The sequence below is a fragment of the Haliotis cracherodii genome, unplaced genomic scaffold (genome assembly GCF_022045235.1).
Source record: "Haliotis cracherodii isolate W230 unplaced genomic scaffold, xgHalCrac1.p SCAF_1, whole genome shotgun sequence".
NCBI lineage: Eukaryota > Metazoa > Mollusca > Gastropoda > Lepetellida > Haliotidae > Haliotis > Haliotis cracherodii.
Genome location: NW_027266264.1, coordinates 64519740 through 64542389, shown reverse-complemented (window position 1 = coordinate 64542389; position 22650 = coordinate 64519740).

Below are 22650 nucleotides of genomic sequence, written 5' to 3'. Positions count from 1 at the left end.
TGTTGTATGGTTTGATTCATAATGACGCCTTACACTGACAAACTCTCAAACCCATTTCATTGTGGTCTTGTTCGTTGTGGCGTCAAGGTATCGAAATGTGGAAATGCCTCTAGATCATGATGGTTTGATAGGGTCCACATGCAATATCGATAAACAGTTACCCTAGTTATAATGTATTTGTATTACATTTCGTCAAGAATTGTTTGAATGGTTTTCATGCGCATTACTTTGACGATTGTTTAGCATTGCTGACACTGAATTGGTTTTGGAACACATTGTACACGTCAAAATAAGGATTGGCATCGGACATAACTTGATTACTGATGCGTCATATGGAAATGTCCTGCACACGTCTTTCATAAAACGTTTTGAAACCTCTACGAAAGCCTTGGATGCTGTAATCTTCATGAAACAACTTTTGAACAAGGGTCGTATGACGCTCTTTCAAATCTTTGAAAAAGACCATGCTACCCAAACATATTGAGATATTCGAGATCTTAGATGTTCGCGAAAAGGTGAGCATATTCTACCCCACCGATGGCAGCCGTCACAGACACTTGTAAAGGCAAGTCAAGTGATCACCTGTCCAAACACGAGAACATGTCAAAATAGAGAATTGTGTCGGACATCGTTTTGGTCACTATTGCATTATATTTGGAAATTCTACATGTGTTTTGTTAAGGCTTTGAATGCTGTAACCCTGGCCAAATAACTTCTGAACAAGAGTCACATGACGATCTTTAAAATCTCCGTTGAAAGAGCATGCTCGATTGTACCTGAAATGTTATGAAATGCAGACACCAAAGACTGGAGCAACTGGATTATTGCTCGACATGAAGTGAAGCCTATCGCAGACCGTCATGCATCTTCATTACATTCGAGCACAGATTCGATCCCTTGCATCATATGATTGCTGACAGAACCGGCCTAATGATGACAAGTGTTCACAATGTCTGTCTGGCTTTGCGGCATCTAGCTCGTGCTCACCATGCTATCAACCACAGGTGTACCGGGCCTATTCACGGCTATAATAAGGCAAGCGTAAGAAATTACAGCCTGTGACATTGATGTAAGCTGCTTCAAACAGCATAAATTTAATTCAGTCTGTTCATGCTCATGGCACCAGTCTCGCTCTTTTCCGTCACCAACTCCACAAACGCCTTCTTCTTCACCCTTTCCAACACCATCAACGCACATCACCGCCTATACATCTAGTCATCCCCACCGACCCACCCCATCCTTCATGTTCCAATTTCCTCAACCATGGTAACAACCATGCTACATAGTATCCATTACCCGTTGCGCTCTTTCTTAAGACCGAATGGTCGCTTTCAGTTGGAGAACACGAGGATGACACTGCGGAATCAATTTCAATTACACAGAGAGAAGTTGTTTCGATTATATTTTAACCTCTGAATGGAACAAATCAATTCTAATTTCAACTTATCAATATAGACTCCATCTAAACTAAAATTCTGTTATCTTGAACGACGTCCACTGGATATCAACTATAAACATGGCAAAAGAGCTATCAACATGTTCTTTTTGAATATAACATTTCAAGTCGTTTTTGCATAGTGGTCTAAAGCTGATCTCATTCCGTTTGATCTCAATCACTGTATAGTTCAGGGATTGGTCATAGACATCAGTTCTAATTAAATTGAATATCTACCTTAACAGTCTGTTATACTGCGTAAAGTGCACATTGACAACAAGAACGACGGGCCGAGTGTATTTGTTACAATATGCTAGGAAACACACATGTGACAGAAAACACAAAAATGACGTTGCACCTTTAAATCTTCTTGACCTGTTACAGGTCATCGACTGGCTCAGATACTAATAGAGCAGACTCTACAAACGGTATTCAATTTGATTTGATATCGGGCTTGCATTTCATAGGCTGCAAGGAAACCTGATTTTATAGGACAAGAATGACATAAAAAAGCTAAAATATACACCAGATGAATTGATTTATGTAATGCAAAAGCATCATTTTCCCGAGACGTTCAAATTGTAGAAGTCGGTTTGATTTCATTCATTCAATGGGATATCCTTCTATCACCATAAATAACGTAACGTATGCCAGGTCATTTCAATCTCGACAGGACGCACCGTCGACATCTTATCCACAAATGTTGTAGTTATGGCTAGCCATTGCTCTGTCCATAACTTCACACTGGCAAAACTCGATTCTGATGCACACATCAGTAATCGTATTCAACATTTGGACGATAACTCTGGTTAATAATACCGATCGACCTGATAACGGGGCAATCTATCTTGCCACGATACCTGGAGTCCGCATCGTTCATTCCAGCATCATCGACAAAATATTCAGTCCTACAGAGAACATTCTAAAGGATTACTGTAATGAGGCAGTCATTTTTATATTCCCGTTTGTTAAAAAAGATGACAGTCTGTTCAGAAGATTATCTTTTACAGCAGACGACAGAAAAGACAGGGTTAATACTGAGCTTCTCACGGCATTAGGAGAACTTCAAGGCGTGTTCGGAGCTCTTCAGATCTGGAGACAAAGAGGTCGCTTCCTTTCAAAACGACAGAGTCTTCTTTCGGGTCAAGGACGTTTTCCTTTTGTTATTACAGGTGAGGGAATTAACACTAAGCAAAATAATCCTTCTATTGATGTTCTTAACGTAATGTTTACAGTGTTTAGGATTCATGAGACGTGCACAGACCGTGAAGAGTAAGCAGAAAAACAAGTTTTCATGTTTCGTGCTGTTAAACACGTAAGTCTACATGTATACATCCTCGTAAAAACACATATACACGTGCGCACACAGATGTACATGACCACACAGAGAGACCAGAGCACATACAACACTAAACAATGAGACATAAGACATTCGTGAACACACAAATATTAAGAGATGATTTCTGTTATGTCAGCGATTTCCCCGCTATATCAGCAATGTTCTAACCTAATCTGTCTCAGGCAAACCAGTGGTTGAAAGCATGAGAGCAATCCGCGACATGGTGACGTGTCATCCATGTCACACACTGCAACCGCCCTATCATCATAATCGGCTCCAATGACACAGGGAACTGGGCATATATTGGAGAGTCTTTGGAGCAATTTAGATATACCGACGCTCCCACAAATTCAAGAACATTAATCGAGCGCGCACATTGACTCACGAACACGCACACGAATCAACGCATATCAAAATCACCAGCCATACAATTTTCTCAAAATTCCATAATCATCAGCATGAATTTCCGGACAGTTTTCAAATTATCCTTCCCCAGATTTGTGATTTACACAGGCATATAAATCAATTTGATTTTATGCTATTGATTGGAACCTGCCAGGCCCAATTGCAGAACATGGCATTTTATTTGATACGCCAACTAGTGACGTGAGTGAGAGGATTACATCATGACAGGAACATATCGACAATTTACTCTAAGTGTATCCGATCTCTTAGATCTTTAGAGATATTAATGTCCATTAAAAACGAGATCTGTTGCTGAAGTTTCCGATGACGTAATGTGTTCAACGTATTACCTCTTAAGAGTTATGGACGATTTTCACATGAACAGATCAAATTGACAATATGTGAGTTTAAGAGACGTGTGTGAAAGCTTCTCAAATAAAAAAATACTTTCTGCATTAAATTAGAATCATTATTTCAAGTAAATCTGAAACAGAATATTATCTCAACATTCCAACAAGTCACCGCTTGTAGCAAACTGTTTATATAATGAATAAATGTCAAGAAGGCGAATGTTCGTAATTCCCTCCATTAAATCACAATCATTGAACTTTGAAATCTAAATCGTACCTGTAATTGTATAGTATTTAATTTCAAAAGGTTCACGAACTGAGTAAAGAGAACAATCTCTATCACAGATATGCTGTCTTCAACAAATTATGAAAATCCCGCTGTTGAATCAATGCAGGACCACAAAATATTTCTCTTCATACTCGAACTGAATTGCAATTTTCCAGGATATGAACCATCATGAAAGTATCTGTTCATTATCTTGCTCGCTGTGAAGACGCTTGAATTCAATGACCTCTGTGCAAATAATTGAAAACACCAAACTTATCCTCAGCCATTTCAAGTAGTTAGTTATCATTTAGAAGTGGTTTGAACAAACTAATGGCAAAACATGACGAAAAGATAGCGGAACTTTGGATTTGATGTCTGTGGATATTAAATGTCTTGAAGAAGTACAGTGATCATGAATGATTATATATTATATCAACAAATAATATAGTCCATGGAAATGTATTAAATTGATGGGATTGACGTTTCAGTTATCTTGCTCTAAACATCTGCTATTCCCAGTCGTTCCTCTCTCGAGATATAGGATAGACCTGGCCATGTTTGGAATTCACACTTGACGCTTTGAATATCATGCTTTGTGTTTGCTGTGCATAAAAAACTTTAGATGTTGAAGTATCTACTTCAAAGAATTCATAGAGAAACCTATTGTGCCTCCCTCGTTCCACGCCCACCTTTGAGCATTGAAGCCCTTCTGTTGTTATGATTACAAACACCTGGTCGGACATACATATGTATTGCAACGAAACGAATCAAGCGTAACATGTAGATAGGAGTGAGTGAGTGAGTATGGTTTTCGCCGCTTTTAGCAATATTCCAGCAATATCACGGCGGGGGACACAAGTAATGGGCTTCACACATTGTACCCATGTCGGGAATCGAACCGAGGTCTTCGGCGTGACGAGCGAACGCTTTCACCACTAGGCTACCCGACGGCCCCCATGTAGATAGGAGTGATTGGGACCTTTCATTATGTATCCGCATGTAATGTCTGCTAAATCATCAGCTCATATTGTGTTTGTTCATGGTTGCCTGTAGAGAGTATTTAAGGTATTAGAAAGGGATATCTGTAACCTGCAACATCCTGTCAAGGAACTCGCCTTCACCAGGTATTCATCAAGGACACCTGGAATACCTTTAAAGGTATCCACCAGGTGTGCCTGAAACATCAAGGTGGATATGCAATCCATGCCATCCATGCCATCCATGCCAGGTCTTAAACATGCCTTTAGTATTTGCCAGGGCTATTGAACATCCACTTAAAGTATTCGCCTGAGAACCATTCCTCCTTCATGTATTTTTTGGGTGGTTTGGAAAGTCTTTAGTATATTCATCTGCGCCTTCTGGAACATCCATTCAAGACTTTGGTCAACGCTGGTTGGAACATTGCCTATCAAAGTCGGGTTAATTTCCGATAACCATTTATTTATTGATACACGATATCTACCCTTCAAAACCTTGAAAAAATAAAGGTTTTATGAAGTAATAGTGTTTACTGTCTTGTGATGTGATATCCGACACATCCAGCGACATACCGATACACCGACCCCTGTAGCAGACTTAACATAAACATGTCAAAAGTTGCATACAACTCTGATCATCTTCGGTGGCTTGGAAACATCAATTTGAAGGACTAAGTGCAATGACCATGTCGTGAGATTGCGTTAATTATGTCGACTCCAGATTTACTGGGTTATGACGTTGAATGTATTTGAAATACAGACTGCTTGACCGGCAGTCAAATAATGACTACTGTAAATGCTATATTGACTTGGTTCTTAATGCATTGAACAGAACTCGTAAATCTATTTCTATTTTTGCTCAAAGTGATGAACGTTTGTGGTTCTCGGCACTTGGTTTCAATATGAAATATTGACGGCTTGAGCCCAACTACATTCTAATGAATCACAGAAGTCACATTGTCATATTTCTGTGATGGACCAGCATGGAGTATATGCAGGGATAGAAGTACATAGCTGTGTTACATGCTTACTGATATACTGTCGAATATTTCGGAAATAATACTTCAGTGCTGTAAATTATGTATTTGTATTACAATATTATTTCTAATTTTTTATAGTTTTTTTAATGTTTCTTGAGGCATAACTGAATAAACAGTCTCGCAACAACTTCCACAGGGCGTAAAAGGCAAAATAGAGATGAACATTATGCGAAAGGATCACCAAACAATGCTCTGAACTCTGTGCTAATTTACCGGTAGAACGTTCAATTATTTTCATTAAACAAATGCGTGTCAGTAAGAAAGAATGCCTGCCATAATATGTCTGGAATGACTTGATTCAAAAACTTTGTTGTAAGCTAACTTTATCTTTCCGTAAAAGTTGAAGAAAATGTAATGCTCTAAAATACCTAAGCAATTGAGAAATGTAGACACCATAAGATGGAGCTGATGGTATATTGTTTGACATGATGGGGAAATTAAGAATGGAAAAATCGAAATCAACTTGGTTCAGAGGTTGTCATCATTTAATTTCCATGCACAGATCCAGATATAATACTGAATACGGTGTCTCTTTCATCTTGGCATTGTTAAAAGAAATGGGGCCATCATATGAGAGAAATGTCGTCTTTTCTTTGAAATAACTAAAGTTGTCCAAAAGTCCTTTTCCTATGCAAATAGGAGCAGAGTTAGACCACTTATTTAGTACTAAAAAATGTTTTAAATCTTAAGACCGAAATGAATAAAAAGGTGATGTGAAGAATCGTGCACTTCTTCAGATTCCATTTTGATAGAAGAGCACTCACTCAGGGCATAGATAACACACTCAAACAGCAAGCGGTAGACATATAAAAAATGTATGATTTAAAAACACGATAATTGAATTTACCCCCTAAATCATATCTACATGGTTCCATCAGGCCTATACGTCACTGTTACCCTGTCACTAAAGTGATTTAACACCGGGCAGATAAATTGTTCTCCATTTATGGTCATCAATTATATCCCATCAAAGGTAAAGCATTGCTTTCTTAAAGCGTGAGCCTCCACAATTGCCTGAACAATCGTTCTACTGCCATATGTCTTATCCCCCGTCTGTAATGTCGCTTGATACTGTAAAAAAAAGTCAAATACACATTACTTACTAGCTGCTAACTAACGGGCTAACACTCACAGTGTCACAGGACATCTGATACTGAATGAAACTATTTTTTTACATTTTTTAGTATCAATAAATTAATAAATGTTAAAAACACACCTACTCTATACGTCATTACCTGTGCATGTACACATGATTCGTGGTCGTCATAACACTTGCAACGAGCTGTAATATTTGAGATTGGTTCAGACGCTGACTATTGACGTCTATAACATGAGCTACGAACCAAGGGGCACGATGGCGTGGTTAAAAATGCAAAGAACATCCAATATATATCCCTGGGGAGAGTACCATAGAAAATCCTCAAACATACCGTGATTATAAGTAAAAAATATAATTCCAATAGCGTGCCATCAGCCATTGGTATGTGGGGCACGTAAGCCATCTTGCTTTCGAGGAGTAAATTAACTCTGCTTGCAGGTAGAAGAAAAACAAATTCTGCTTCTCTGGAAATGTCACTTTATATGTCAGGTCTTTGATATGACGCGTTTAGGAGTGAATATGGGAAGTGAAAGACAAGTGTCACACAGTGTTCTTTAGAAGGCTTTCGTGCTGTTCAAAATTCACTTTTTTCAGATAACCCTATTGCGCTGTTAGAACGGGATGAACACATTTCATCTTAATAATTCGTCAGAGGAGTCTCAGATAGGTGCTTAGTCTTCTACAAACCAAATGACAATCCTTCTTTAAAAATTCAAATGTTCGCGTTTAGAGAATGTATGTCATTCATTTGCGTTTCTTGTACGCGTATTATCATATGACACCTAGTGGCAATGACATTCTGTGTCGAAATTGCTGAAAAAATACACATTTGGCTGATAAAATTTATTTGTCTAAAAAATCACTGACTGGAATATTGCTGCCTACGGCTTCATACGTCATTCATTCAATTAAATTCTTTCATGCTCAAGGCCTCCGTTTTGCTATCTCCCATTCTCCGTCACCAACTTCACAAGCGCCCTCTGGTCCTACTTGAGGTTCTGAAAAATAATGTGTTGTGGGTTCCCAAAAATGTTTGGACCCTCCTTTCAGAGAACAAATTGTATGCCTTGAAGCACTGACTGAGGAAAAAATCACACAAAATTCCCGGGCCCCACCCCTCAGAATAATATATTGTTGAGCCCTAAAGTTAGTAAAAGTAATAACACCCAAAATACACTTCCTTTATCCTGCTGAAAAGTAAACTGCCAAACAAAAGTAAATATACATCGATGTGGAATGGTGGTTCAAACAAGAAACACTTGTAAATGTCAAGTCGAGTATTCCCCTGGCCAAACACGGGATTGTTGCGGTATTAGTCAAAATAGGGAATTGTATCGGACATAATTTGGGTCACTCATATATCATATTTGGGTATGTCCTCTACATGTGCATCCTCCACATGTGCTTCACTAAAGCCTTGAATGTTGTATCCCTGATCAAATAACTTTTGACCAAGAGTCGTATGATGCTCTTTGAAGTTTTCGCTGAAAGAGCATGCAAGGATTGTACCACAAATATTGTGAACGTAGACACCAAAGGCTGGAGCTGCAGGGATATCGCTCGCCTGTCCCTGGTGTCTTTACCGTGCCATTAACCACCCATCTGTGTCATGCCCTCTGTCACAGGCTGTAATGCATTCTCATTAATCCTCGACCGGTTGGATTCTGGGGCAGAATCGATCATCCCAAGCATCACGTGAATGGTGAAAGAAGCGGCTTCATGGTGATCGAGTGGCCACAATGCCTGTCCTCGCTGTGCATCGTCGTGTTCGTGGCCATCATTCTATCAACCACAGGTTTACCTTACCCATGCACGGCTGTGCACAGGCCGGTGTAACAAATTCCAGGCTAAAAGTATTGCTGTCTGCGGCTTCACAGACCATTCATTCAGAATATCTACGTTATCAGTCTGTGAATTATTGACAACTAAGGACGAAGCACATCCTTGGACAGGAAACCTTGTAGTGCCGAGTTCGTGACATTCGTGGATACGAACAGTTATCACAATATGCCACGAAACACACATGTGATAAAAAAAACTGACGATGTACCTTTGAGTCTTTTTGACCTGTTCAAGGTCATCGGCTCTCTAAGGTACTAATACATAGAGAATCTCACCCGAGTGCCTTTTGATATCAAATATATCAGCACGAGTTGATAAAAGTGGAAAGACTCCGAGGCTTGCTGAGCAGTTTTTCCACTTTTATCAACGAGTGTTGATATATTTGATGTCAAAAGACACGAGGGTGAGATTTTATTTATCATCCAACATCATTCTTCCAACTTTTTCAGTGTGTAGACAGTAATAAGCAATGTCTAAGTGTAAAAAGTACTGCTAACAGCTTCAGTAGCAGAGCCATTAGTGATGTCACTTGATTGTGACGTCATGCAAAATATTGTGATGCAATTTCATTGCAGAGATATCTACAGTGTAAATATAGCTACTGTGTAGATATCACTTGATCTCACCCAAGCGATATCTCATGTGGGAGCCAGTTTTGGATGATAAAGCAGACTGACATCAGGCTTGCTTTCACTAGGCTGTAATGGAACCTGATTTTAAAGACCAACATAAAGAGCTAAAAAAACTGGAAAAAAGCTAAAATATACACCACATGAATTGATTTCTCTTATGCAAAAGCATCATATTCGACAGACGTCTAAAGCCAAAAATATATAATTTCAATATTGTTTCATTTCATTTATTCCTTGAACCTTCCTATATATCCATGCATTATGTTATTTATGCAAGGTCATTTCGACCTAGACCGGACCCACCGTCCACAGCTTGTCTACAGATGCTGTAGTTATGGCTAGCCATTGCTCTGTCCATGACCTGACACTGGCAAAACACGCTTCTGTTGTGCACGTCAGTAATCGTATTCAAGATTTGGAAGATAACTCTAGTTTGTATTACCGATCGACCTGATAACGTGACATCTATTTTGCCCTTATTCGCATTGTCTATTGCACCATCCACAACAGCGGAAACACATGGATAAGATATACGGCTATAGAGAACATTATAAAGGATTATTGTAATGAGGCTGTATTTTTTACAATCCCGTTTGCCCAAGAAGATGATAGTCTGCTTAGAAGATTATTTTCCGCCATTACAGCAGACAACAGAAAAGACGCTTTTAATACTGAGCTCGACGCAGCATTGCGACAATTTCAAGGCGTGTTCAGAGCTCTTCAGATCTGGAGACAAAGAGGTCTCTTTCTTTCGAGAAAAAAGGGTCGCTGAACCTTTCAGGTCACGTTCTATAATAAGTTCAAGGACGTTTTTATATTATTGCAAATGGTAGAATTTACTTTAAGCAGTATAATTCTATCATAAATGGGAAGAGTAATATGTTGTTTTCAACGAAATGTTTACCCTGTTTAGGTTGCATTTGACGAACACAGACTGAGGACAGTTAGAAGAAATTTGTCATGTATCAAAGTATTCGTAAATACACATATACACACGCGCGTGCACACAGAGATGAGAGTACATTCACAACTAAACAAATATTAAGAGAAATTTCTGTTATTGAGTAATTCTGAGAAGGTTCTGAAATGCTGCAGTCGGCTATTTGCCAGCAACATCGGCAATTTTCCTCTCGACATTAGCAGTTTGCCAGACACATCAGCTGTTTTCCAGCAACATGAGCAGTTTTCCTCCCATATCAGCAGTTTTACAGCCAAATTAGCACTTTTCATTCTATATCACGACAGCCTCTCTTTAATCGAATCTGGACCAGGCATGGGAACAATCCGCGTCACGATGACGTGACATCCAGGTCACACACTGTAACTGCTCTATCATCATAATCGGCTCCAATAACATGGGGTACTGGGGAACTATTGGATATCGAACCCGGGATCAATGAGTAGCCTATTATCAATACAAATGGATAAAGATATACAGACACTTCCACAAATTCAAACACACTAAGGTAAACGTACGCACACAAGCACTGCCTCACGAACACGCACATGCACACGAATCAACGCATATCGAAGTCACCATCGATACATTGTCAGCAAAATACCATAATCATCAGCATGAATTTCCGGGCAGTTTTTCATATCATCCTTCCCCAGATTTGTGATTTACACAGGCATATAAATCAATTTGATTTTATGCTATTGATTGGAACCTGCCAGGCCCCATAGCAGAACATGGCATTTAGTGACGTGAGTGAGAGGATTACACCAGGAACATATCGACATTTTGTTCTAAGTGTATCCGAATTCTGAGATCTTTACAGATTTTGATGTCCATTAAAAACGAGAGATCTGTTGCTGAAGTTCCGATGACGTTATGTGTTCAACTTATCGGCTCTTAAGAGCTACATATATACCGACGCTCCCAAACATCCAAGAACATTAATCGAGCGCGCACATTGACTCACGAACACGCACACGCACGAATCAACGCATATCAAAGTCACCATCTATATAATTTTTCGCAAAATACCATAATCATCAGCATGAATTTCCGGACAGTTTTCAAATTATCCTTCCCCAGATTTGTGATTTACACAGGCATATAAATCAATTTGATTTTATGTTATTGATTGGAACCTGCCAGGCCCAATTGCAGAACATGGCATTTTATTTGATACGCCAACTAGTGACGTGAGTGAGAGGATTACATCATGACAGGAACATATCGACATTTTGTTCTGAGTGCATCCGACCTCGTGTGAAGGCTTCTAAAACTAAAACAAACTTTCTGCATTAAATTAGAATCATTAGTTTCAAGTAAATCTGAAACAGAATATGATCTTAACATTCAAACAAGTCACCGCTTGTAGCAAACTGTACATATAATAAATAAATGTCATGAAGGCGAACGTTTGTATATTCCTCCATTAAAGACCAATAATTGAACTCGTACCAGTAATTGTATGGTACATCAAAAGTTTTAGGAACTGCAGTAAAGGGATCAGCCTCTACCGCAGATGTGCTGTTTTGAAAATGCTGCTGTTGAATCATTGCAGGGCCACAACATATCCTTCTTCATATCCGAACTGTATCAAAGTGTTCCTAGATATGAACAAATATGAAAGTATGTGTCCATTATCTTGCTCGCTATGGAGACGCTTGAATTCCATGACCTCCATTGAACGCGTTTTAAAGATGGCAACTTTACGTGTCTACTGTGCACAAAATAACTTTCGATGTCATAGAAAAACATGTTGTGTCTCCCTCGTCCCACGGTCACCCTTTAGCCTGGACTCCCTCGTGTTGTTATGATTTACCCGAGAGGTCAGAAGTAGGAACATCGTGGACTCAAAAGACCGTTATGGCACCAACCATGAGACTAAGATGGGGAAGGGGTTACCATGGTTACAAGATCCCAGGTAGTGAATACAAAGGTACTTGTAACGAAACGAGATCATAAACAAGCGTAAGAACGTGTCTAGTGACAAGAGATATTCTTGAAGTTTCAGCGTGTAGACAGTAGCGATCGGGACCTTTCATTGTATCCGCATGTACTGTGTGCTATATGGAACATATTGTAAGATGTTTTTTTCAGGGTTGCCTGTAGAGTGTCGTTAAGGTATTGGTAAAGGGTACCAGTAGCCTGCAACATCTTGTCAAGGTATTCGCCAGCTCACGCATCTGCAGGTATTCCTGAAACATCGGGATTCCTTTTGAGGGAGGTATGCCTGGGACAACCCTCGTGGTTTTCGCCAGCGTCATCTGGGATATCATGTACAGTATTCACTAGCACAGAATGGAATGCCCCTTTAAGACACTCGCCATCACTGTCTGGAACATGCATTTAAGGTAACTAGGCAGCCTTGAACATGCCTTTAAAGTAGTCGCCGGGGCTATGGAACACCCGTTTAAATTATTCGCCAGAGCACAATTCAACATTCCTCTTTCAGGTATGTTGGAAAGTCTCTTTAATACATTCAACAGTGCCTTCTCGGGAATATCCATTTAACGTTTTGGTCAACGCTGCTTGGTATATTCATTATCGGATTTTCGAAGTTATAAGTTACGTGCATGTTTGTCAGCCTATTAATCATTTATTTATTGATACACGATATTAATCTACTCATCTTCAGTGCCTTGGAAATCGTGGTTACTGTGCATTAAATAAGTTTATGTTAAAGTGTCTGCATTAAAGAATTGATAGAGAAACCTATTGTGTCTCCTTCCTTCTACGGCCACATTTGAACTGAAAACCCTTCTGTTGTTACGATGCACCCGATATGTCTGATGTAGGAACAGTCAAAAGACCGTTATGGGCACCAGCCACGAGACGAATGTGAAATAGGAGGGAGTTAACATGGTTACAAGATCCCAGGTAGCAAATATAAAAGTACTTGTAACGAAACGATATCGCGAACAAGCGCAAGAACGTGTCTGGTAACAAGAGATATTCTTGAAGGATCAGCCAGTCGAAGGGAGCGACCGGAACCTTTCATTATGTATTCCGCATATTCATAATTGGAAGACGCACTCGATGTTTGTTCAGGGTTGTATTTAGAGAGTCTTAAGGGTATTGGTATGGGATACCCGTAGTCTGCGACATCCTGTCAAGGTATTCACCAGCTCAGTCTGTAACATTCCTGTAAGGCAGCTGCAAGTGAGCCCCTCATTCTCCAGGTATTCCTGAAACGTCAGGATTCCCTTTAAGGTAGGTGTGCCTGGGATATCCCCCAAGGAATTCGCCAGCACCGTAAGTTAGGAGTATCATTTATTTCTTGATGCACGATAGTAATTTACTCTTTCATTTCTTAAATAATATCACTTAACCATTTTATTATATCATATTATCAAATATTTCCGATTACATTTCTTATGTGATATCTGAAACATACAGCGAAATTCCGCATTTGTCTATGTCGCGATACATCGACCACTGTCACAGACAGAAGCACGTCAATAAATACACACAATGAAGTCTCTGATCATCTTCAGTGCCTTGGAAACATCAGCATGAAAGACTCGGTGCAATGACGATATCGCGAGATTGCGTTACTGATGTTGAGTCGGGATCAAGGTGGAATCCTGAATCTTATTCCGCCGATGTAAGGCTGTCTGTAAGTCTCTCTTGTAATTATCACGATAACACGCGTAATGTCACATGTAGGTTAATGGGTTATGACGTATGTGTTTGAAATACAGACTGTTTGATCGTCTGTCCCATATTCACTATTGTACATGCTTTACTAATCCTTGATGCATTGTTCATTGCACAAATTGATGGACGTTTATGATTCTCGGCACTTGCTTTTTTATGGAAAAGTGAATGCTTGAGTCTCAACTACATTCACGATTAATGAGAACTCGAATGGTTCCGTCATGTGGGCAGGTTAACATATTGATTGCGCTTACAGGTAGGAATTGGGTATATATGTATTGATATATGCAGCTCAAGGGACATGCTTCGGAGTTCGAGGACTAAGTGAGAGTCACAAACAGGCGTCATGGATTAGAGATGCGTATGTGCATCATGGATGAGAGACATACATGTAAATGTGCATCATGGATGAGAGACATACATGTTGATGTGTATCATGGATGAGAGACATACATGTAGATGTGCATCATGGATGAGAGACATACATGTAGATGTGCATCATGGATGAGAGACATACATGTAGATGTGCATCATGGATGAGAGACATACATGTAGATGTGTATCATGGATGAGAGACATACATGTAGATGTGCATCATACATGTAGATGTGTATCATGGATGAGAGACATACATGTAAATGTGTATCATGGATGAGAGACATACATGTAGATGTGTATCATGGATGAGAGACATACATGAAGATGAGTATCATGGATGAGAGACACACATGAAGATGAGTATCATGGATGAGAGACATACATGAAGATGTGCATCATGGATGAGAGACATACATGTAGATGTGCATCATGGATGAGAGACATACATGTAGATGTGTATCATGGATGAGAGACATACATGTAGATGTGTATCATGGATGAGAGACATACTAGATGGGTGCCATGGGTGAGAGTCATAGATGGGCGTCTTGTATTAGAAACATAAATGGGCGTCATAGGGAGGGGCGTCATGGATGAGAGACATTGATGAGTGTCATGGATGAGAGAAATAGATGGGTGCCATGGGTGAGAGTCATAGATGGGCGTCTTGTATTAGAAACATAAATGGGCGTCATAGGGAGGGGCGTCATGGATGAGAGACATTGATGAGTGTCATGGATGAGAGAAATAGATGGGTGCCATGGGTGAGAGTCATAGATGGGCGTCTTGTATTAGAAACATAAATGGGCGTCATAGGGAGGGGCGTCATGGATGAGAGACATTGATGAGCGTCATGGGGAGGGGCGTCAGGGGATCAACTGACTTTCCGTTTTCCGGGCAGACACTCTATCCTCTAGACCATGAAGGCGGTCCTCTTCCGAACTTAAGTATGTCACATTGGCATATTTCCGTGATTTTCCAGCATGCTGTGTATACATGGGATAGAAGTACATGCTGACTGATACACTAACGAAAATACTATTTCAATGATATTAACTATGTAACTACAATCTTATTTCTAAAAAACAGAGTAAACTATTTATCGTGTATTGGGACATAAGCATTGACGTTTCAGAGAGTTATCAATCTCGAATATTTACCCAAACAGTTTCCATAGGCCGTAAAATGCATAACAGAGATGAACATTATACAAACGAAACACTGAATAGGCACGGACTACCGTGCTGATTTACCGGTAGCAAGCTCAAACAATTTTCATTTTAAAAAAGTAAGTGCCAGTGAGTTAGAATGTCGACCATAAAATGCCTGGAATAATTTGATTGAAAAACTTTGTTGAAAGCAATGTGTGTCTTTTCGTAAACGTAGAATGACAATAAAGTACCTAAGCAACTGAGAAAGGTTGATGTCATAAGCTGGAGCTGATAGTATACTGCATGACATGAAGGGGAAAATCACGATAGGAAACTTGAAATCAGCTTGGAACAGATCGAGGCTGCCGTCATAATGAATGTCTCGGCATAGATTCAGATGAGGCGCCGAATAGAATGTCTCAGTTGTTTGTTTGATTTCCAACTAAATGTGTAGATCTGGCGAAGGTATTCATTCATCTTGGCATTGTCGAAAGAAATGTGCTCATCATATCAGAGACTGAAGTTTTCCCTGTAGGCAACGTGTCCTTTCTTTGAAATAACCAACATGGTTAAAAGCATCTTATTCGCAGATCAGCTAGGAGAGGGGCACTGGTGGTACCCTAAGCTTGTTTGAAATCTTAAGACCGAATCGAAAAAATGTATTTGAATGATAATTGTGTACATCTTCAAATTCCATTTTAATAGACGAGATATAAGTGCCTACTCCCATCATAGTTTCCACATTCAAACAGGAAGCGATAGATAGACATAAATAATGCCAGAAAAAACATAATAATTGAACTGATCTCAAACTCACATCTGCATGGTTCCATGAGGCTACCCTGTCACTAAAGAGACTTAACATCATGCAGATGAAACTTTCTCAATTGGTGGTCATCAGTTATCTCAAATCAAACAAATAGCATATATCTGCATATCTCTTCACAATATCATTTTAAGGAAATGTATTATTTTTACAGCTAATCATTGAACATATTGACATATAAAGTATTCCGTAAAATGTGTGAAATATTTTTGTAATGTCCCCCGCCGTGAAATTGCTGGAATTTTGCTAAACGCGGCGTTAACAAAACTCAGTCTCCCACTGTAAACCATTTCGGTTGAAACCGGAAGAATCTACACATTACTTACAAGCTGCTAACAAACAGTTTAACACTCATAGTGTCACATGACAACTGATAATATTAAATAATACCCCTTTTTCATTTTTTTTGTGTTCTTTAAATGTTAAAGACATGTCTACTCCACACGTCACAACATGTACATGTACCCAATATTCGTGGTCGTCGTAACACCTGCAACGTGCTGGAATATTTCAAATTGGTTCTGACACTGAATATCGATGTCTACAGGTTCTACTACACCAAATCAGAACCAGTTTGGACAGTGCGGTTTTCGCAGGGAGCCTTCAGTGCAGATCAAGAGATATCTGCAGGCTGTGATTGGTAGGATATTCTGTAAAAAAAATTTGTCTTTCAAATGTACATCCATCCAGTTATTAAAACTGACCATGTTTTTCTATATTTAGTACTCAGTCTGTCTTATTCAACATGATGACTTATGCTGAATGTGACCACATTCAAGTAGGTGACATTTGGTGCGAAACTGGGGGTGGTGTGTTTAGCTTCCTGTACTCGGAAAAGGAGCTGGCTAAGCTAGTCATTTTTTTATTTTTTTTATTTACTGCTCTAAGGCCAAACTGTGCACACACGTACAGGTAATAGCTGTTGAATGCTTACTTATTCAAAAAATATATAACGTTACTATAAAAGTCTATGGGAAATCATTTGGTTGTGTAAAACCTGTATAAGATGAGGAGTACTGATATTGCAAAAATATAATTCCAATAGCGTTTCATCAGTCGCTTCTATGTCGGGCACGTAAGCCACCTTTGCTTTTGAGTAGTAAATTAATTCTGCTTGCAGGTAGATGATAAACAAATTCTGCTTCTCTGGGAATTTCACTTGATATGTCAGGACTTTGATATGACATGGTTAGGAGTGAACATAAGAAGTGAAAGACGGGTGTCATGCCGTGCTCTTTTGAAGGCTTTTCAAAGATTCAAAATTAGAAGCGAACGTCTTTTCAGATAACCTTGCTGCACTGTTTGAAGAGGATGAAAACATTTCTTTTTCATAATTTTTCGGAGGAGTCTCCGATAGGTTCCTTGTCTTTTACAAAGCAAAATCACAATCCTTCATGACGTCTGAATTAAATATTGAAATGTTTTCTTCCAGACATTCTATGTAAATCATTTGCGTTTCTCGTTCATGTATTATCATATGACATCCAGTAACAATGATGATTATTTGCGTTGTAATAGGAATTTCTGACACACACTACGCGTTGCATTATAGATCCATAGAGATGTAAACTGCCAGAATATCCTTCTTAACTTTAAGATATAATCTGTTCCGAAAATGATGAAATTTATTTCTTTGGTAACTCCAGTAAGAGCAAACAACCCACCATACATGTCTAGAAGCAATTATTGGAATATTGTTTTCTTAGGCTTCAAACGCCATTCATTCAAATCTGTTATGCTCATGGCCATTCATCACGCTCATGGCCTTCTGTTACCTAAGCATCTAACGCCTTCTGGGCCTACATGATGTTCTGGGAAAAATGTGTTTTGTGTCCACAAAGTGTTTCGTCCATCCTTTCAGAGAACAAATTGTGTGTCTTATAGCACGGGGGGGGGGGGGGGGGGGGGGTGACGGGGGGGGGGGGGGGGGGGGGTGACGGGTGGCCCAATCGCATAAGGCGCCGCGATGCGCTTTGCAGAGTCGCCGCTCTTGGACTCACCAGAAACCTATGATTCGCCCCAGTTATGTTTCTGGGTTTCTCAGCACCATACCCGTGCTCATGGGTTTCATCGAAGTGGTAAACGTCCGAGACCTGCCTCACGTCGGGCTTTCCTCCCACATTAAGCTGACACGCTGTGATATAACTGGAATACTGTTAAAAGTGGCGTTAAACCCAACTCGCTCACTCACACTCACTTTAAGCACTGGCTGAAAAAATAATCCGTTTAAAACAAAATTCCCGGGCCCCAGCCCCGGGAATATTAAATGATTGCCCCTAAAGTTTATAGATTTCATAACACCAATATATTCATCGTTCATCCTTTTGAAGAGTAAACTGTCGGGCAAAAGAAAGTTTACTTCACTGTTTGATGTTGAAATAAAAATGAAACATCCAAGAAATGATTATTCTAAGGTTATGTATTTGATACGAGTATTGTAAGAGTGTTTTGAACCTGAATTGTTTCGGACATCATTTCGATCACTGATACATCAAATTTTGAAAGATCTTCCACACTTTACTAAAGCCTTTAATGTTGTAACCCTGATCAAAGAATTTTGGAGCAAGAGTCATACACATTCCTTTCAGACAGAACATGTTCAATTGTGCCTGAAATGCTGTCTGCTTGAATATTGCTCGACACTAAGGGAAGTCTATTCATTGTGTCTTCATCTGCATAATTCTCTCTGTCACAGACAGTCATGTATCCTCCTTAATCCTCACCCCCTTGGACACAAAGACAGAATCGATCTCAAGCAGCACAAGACTACGGAAAGAAGCATTTTGATGAGGATCAGGTTGTCACAATGTCTCATCTGGCTTATTCTGTGTCGTGCTCCTGACTATTATGATATCAACCACAAGTTGACCCATATTCGACCTGTAACAGTGTGACATATTCCTGACTGGAATATTGATGTCTACTGCTTCAAGCTGCATCCATTCAGTTCAATCTTTTCATGCTCATGGCTAACAGTCTCGCTCTCTCCCATTGTTCGTCATCTGTTACTCCACAAACGCCGTCTTCTTCATCACCCTTTCCAACACCATCAACACACATCACCGCCCTTGCATCTAGTCAGACCCATCACCAGCCTCTCCATCCCCACCTCACTCCTCCTTCACCTTCCAATTTCCTCTGCTATGTAACAACCATGTTACATATTATCCATTACTCGCTGCACTCGTTTTCAAGACAGAATGGCCGTTTGCAGTTGGAGAACACGAGGATGACACTGTGGAATCAATTTCCATTACTCACAGAGAAGCTGTGTCGATTCCATTATAACCCTTGAATGGAACGAATCAATCATAATTTGAACTTTTCAATATAGACTTCAGACTCGATGTAAACTTATACATCGTGAAATATCTAATATCTTCAGCGACGTCCACTTGATATCAACTGGAAATATGGGCAAAGAGATGTAATTCATATCCCGCTATTAACACATTTTTAATTGAATATAACATTTTAAGTAATTTGGCACAGTGATCTAAAGTTGAACTTATTCCTTTCTGCTCAATCACTGGATAGTTCAGGGTTTGGTTCTCTGAACCTGTTTTAAAAAAACAAAAACAAAAAACAACACAATGAATATCCACCACTGAATACATCAACAGCCTGTGCATCATTGACAACTCAGGGCGAAGCCCATCGTTAAAAAAGAAACAATGTAGGACCGAATTCGAGTAGATCGTGGAGACAATCCGTCTTTGCACAATATTCCAACAAGAAAAAACTGAAATTGCAGCTTGAATTCTTCTTGTACCTGTTAAAGGTCTTCGACTGGCTCAGATAGTAATAGAGCAAACTCTATAAGCGGTATTCAATACGATTAGATATCGGGCTTGCATTTTTTTGTAATGAAACCTGATTTTGTAGGGCAACATCAAGAATTCAGTTGGAAAAAGCTAAAATATAGATCAGATGAATTGATTTCTGAAATGCGAAAGCATCACATTCACGAGACGTCTAAAGCCAGCATATCTTGTTCAATGTATAGAGGCCGATTTTATTTCATTCATTGACTGGAATATCTTATATCACCATGCATGACGTTAAATATGTCAGGTCTTTCGTACTCGACCGGACCCATGCTGTAGTTATGGTTAGCCATTGCCCTGTCCATGACACTTGCAAAACACGCGTCTGTTGCACATGTCAGTAATCGAATTCAAAATTTAGATGGTAACTCTAGTTTATAATTACCCATCGACCCGATAACGTGACCATGTATTTTTCTCTTTCAGTATTCCTATTGTTCTTTTCAACACCATCCAAACAAATGGATTAGATATCAGTCCTGTGAAGGGCATTATAAAGGATTATTTTTCATAAGGCTGTATTTTTTGATGAGACCGTTCGCCCAAGAAGATGATAGTCTTCTTAGAAGAATTATTTTCCGTAATTACAGCAGACGACAGAAAAGGCACGTTTAATATTGAGCTCGTCATAGCATTACGAGAACTTCAAGGCGTATTCAGAGTTCTTCAGATCTGGAGACAAAGATGTCTCTTCCTTTCTAGTAAACAGGGTCGGTTAACAGTTGAGGTCATGTTCTTTTGCGAGTTCAAGGACGGAGTTTTGCTATTGCAGGTGATAGAATTAACTCAAAGCCAAATAATCCTGTTATTAATGGAAAAAAGGTCAACAATTAGATGAACAAACAGATCGTGAACAATTAGCAGAAAAAATGACATATATTAAAGTGTTTGTATTTACACACATACACACACTGGTACGCTGCAGTCAGCAGTTGTCCTTCCACATCAGCAGTTTTTCGGGCAACATCAGCCATTTCTTCCTATATCAGCAGACTTTCAGCTATGGCAGAGTTCCTGCTTTATCAGCAGTTTCCAGCCAAATAAGTAATTTTCCTCCCATATAAGCAGATTTACAGTTGTGACAGCATATTTACAGTCAAATCGGCAGATTTCCTGCTGTATCAGCAATTTTCCTTCTATATATCAGCAATTGTTCTGCTATACCAGCAGTTCTGCTATTTCAGCAGTTTTCCAGAAATATAAGCATATCAACATAGCATATTTGCACCTGTGGCAGCAGATTTACAGCCAAATCAGCAGAATGCCTGCTTTATCAGTAGTTTTCCTGCAATATCAGCCAAAAAAACAGACTGGACCAGACAGACACGTGGTTGATAGCGTGGGAACAATCCGCGTCGCGATGACGTGTCATCCAGGTCACATACTATAACTGCCCTATCATCATAATCAACCCCAATAACATGAGGTACTGGGGAACTATACTGAGTCAAATTCAAACCTTCACATTTTTAAAAGTAATCCAATATATATTTGACATACAACGGACAAATGTATCAGAGGAGGTAATTTTTAATCATTAATGTCCAAAGAAGGATTTTAATTAACGGTGGTAACCATAATTTGTTCCAAGCACCTACGGTATTCGGTAAGAACATCAACAGTTTAAATCATAAGTCCCAAGCACGAGATTCTGATGGCACACAAGTTCAGTAGCGTGTATGGCCACCATGTGCGTTGACAACTGCCACATAACGCCTCCGCATGGACTTTGTTATGCTCGTGAACACATGATTTGGAAGACTTCTGCCAAGAGCATCCCAGACGTATTCGATGGGATTGAGGTCGGGAGACCTTGACGGCCAGTCCATGACGTTGACTCCCGCATTCTGAAGGAAATTCCTTGTCAAAATTGCTGTGTGGGGTCTGGCATTGTCGTGTTGGAAGATCAAACCGGGTCAATGTGCTGCCATAAAAAGTAGAAGTTCTGGTGCCAGTACCTGGTCGCGGTAAGCAGCAGCGTTGAGGTTGCCACGGATGACAAGAAGCCTGGAACGTGCATTGCCACAGAAAGCACCCCACACCATGACACTTCCGACTCTAAATCTGTCAACTTCCTGTAAACAACACTAGGCGTAACTATTATGACGGCGCCTCCACATCCTCGCCCTACCATCAGCAAATCGAAGATTAAATCGGGATTCATCACTGTGGACGAATTGATTCCAATTCCTCTGAGTCCATCGTAAGTGTCGCTGTGCCCACAATTGACGTTGACGTCTGTGTAATTGAGTCAGAATCCGCCCGCAGTATGGTCGTCGTGTTTGAAGGTGAGCAGTTCTCAGACGGTTTAGAACAGTTTGCGCACTCAGGCTACCCTTAAACAGTTCATTTCTGGTTGATGTAGCCGTCAAAAATCGGTTACGGAGGTGACGTAAGACAATCTGACGATCCTCTGCATGTGATGTCACACGTGGTCGACCTGGCCGAGGGCGATCAGCGGTGGTA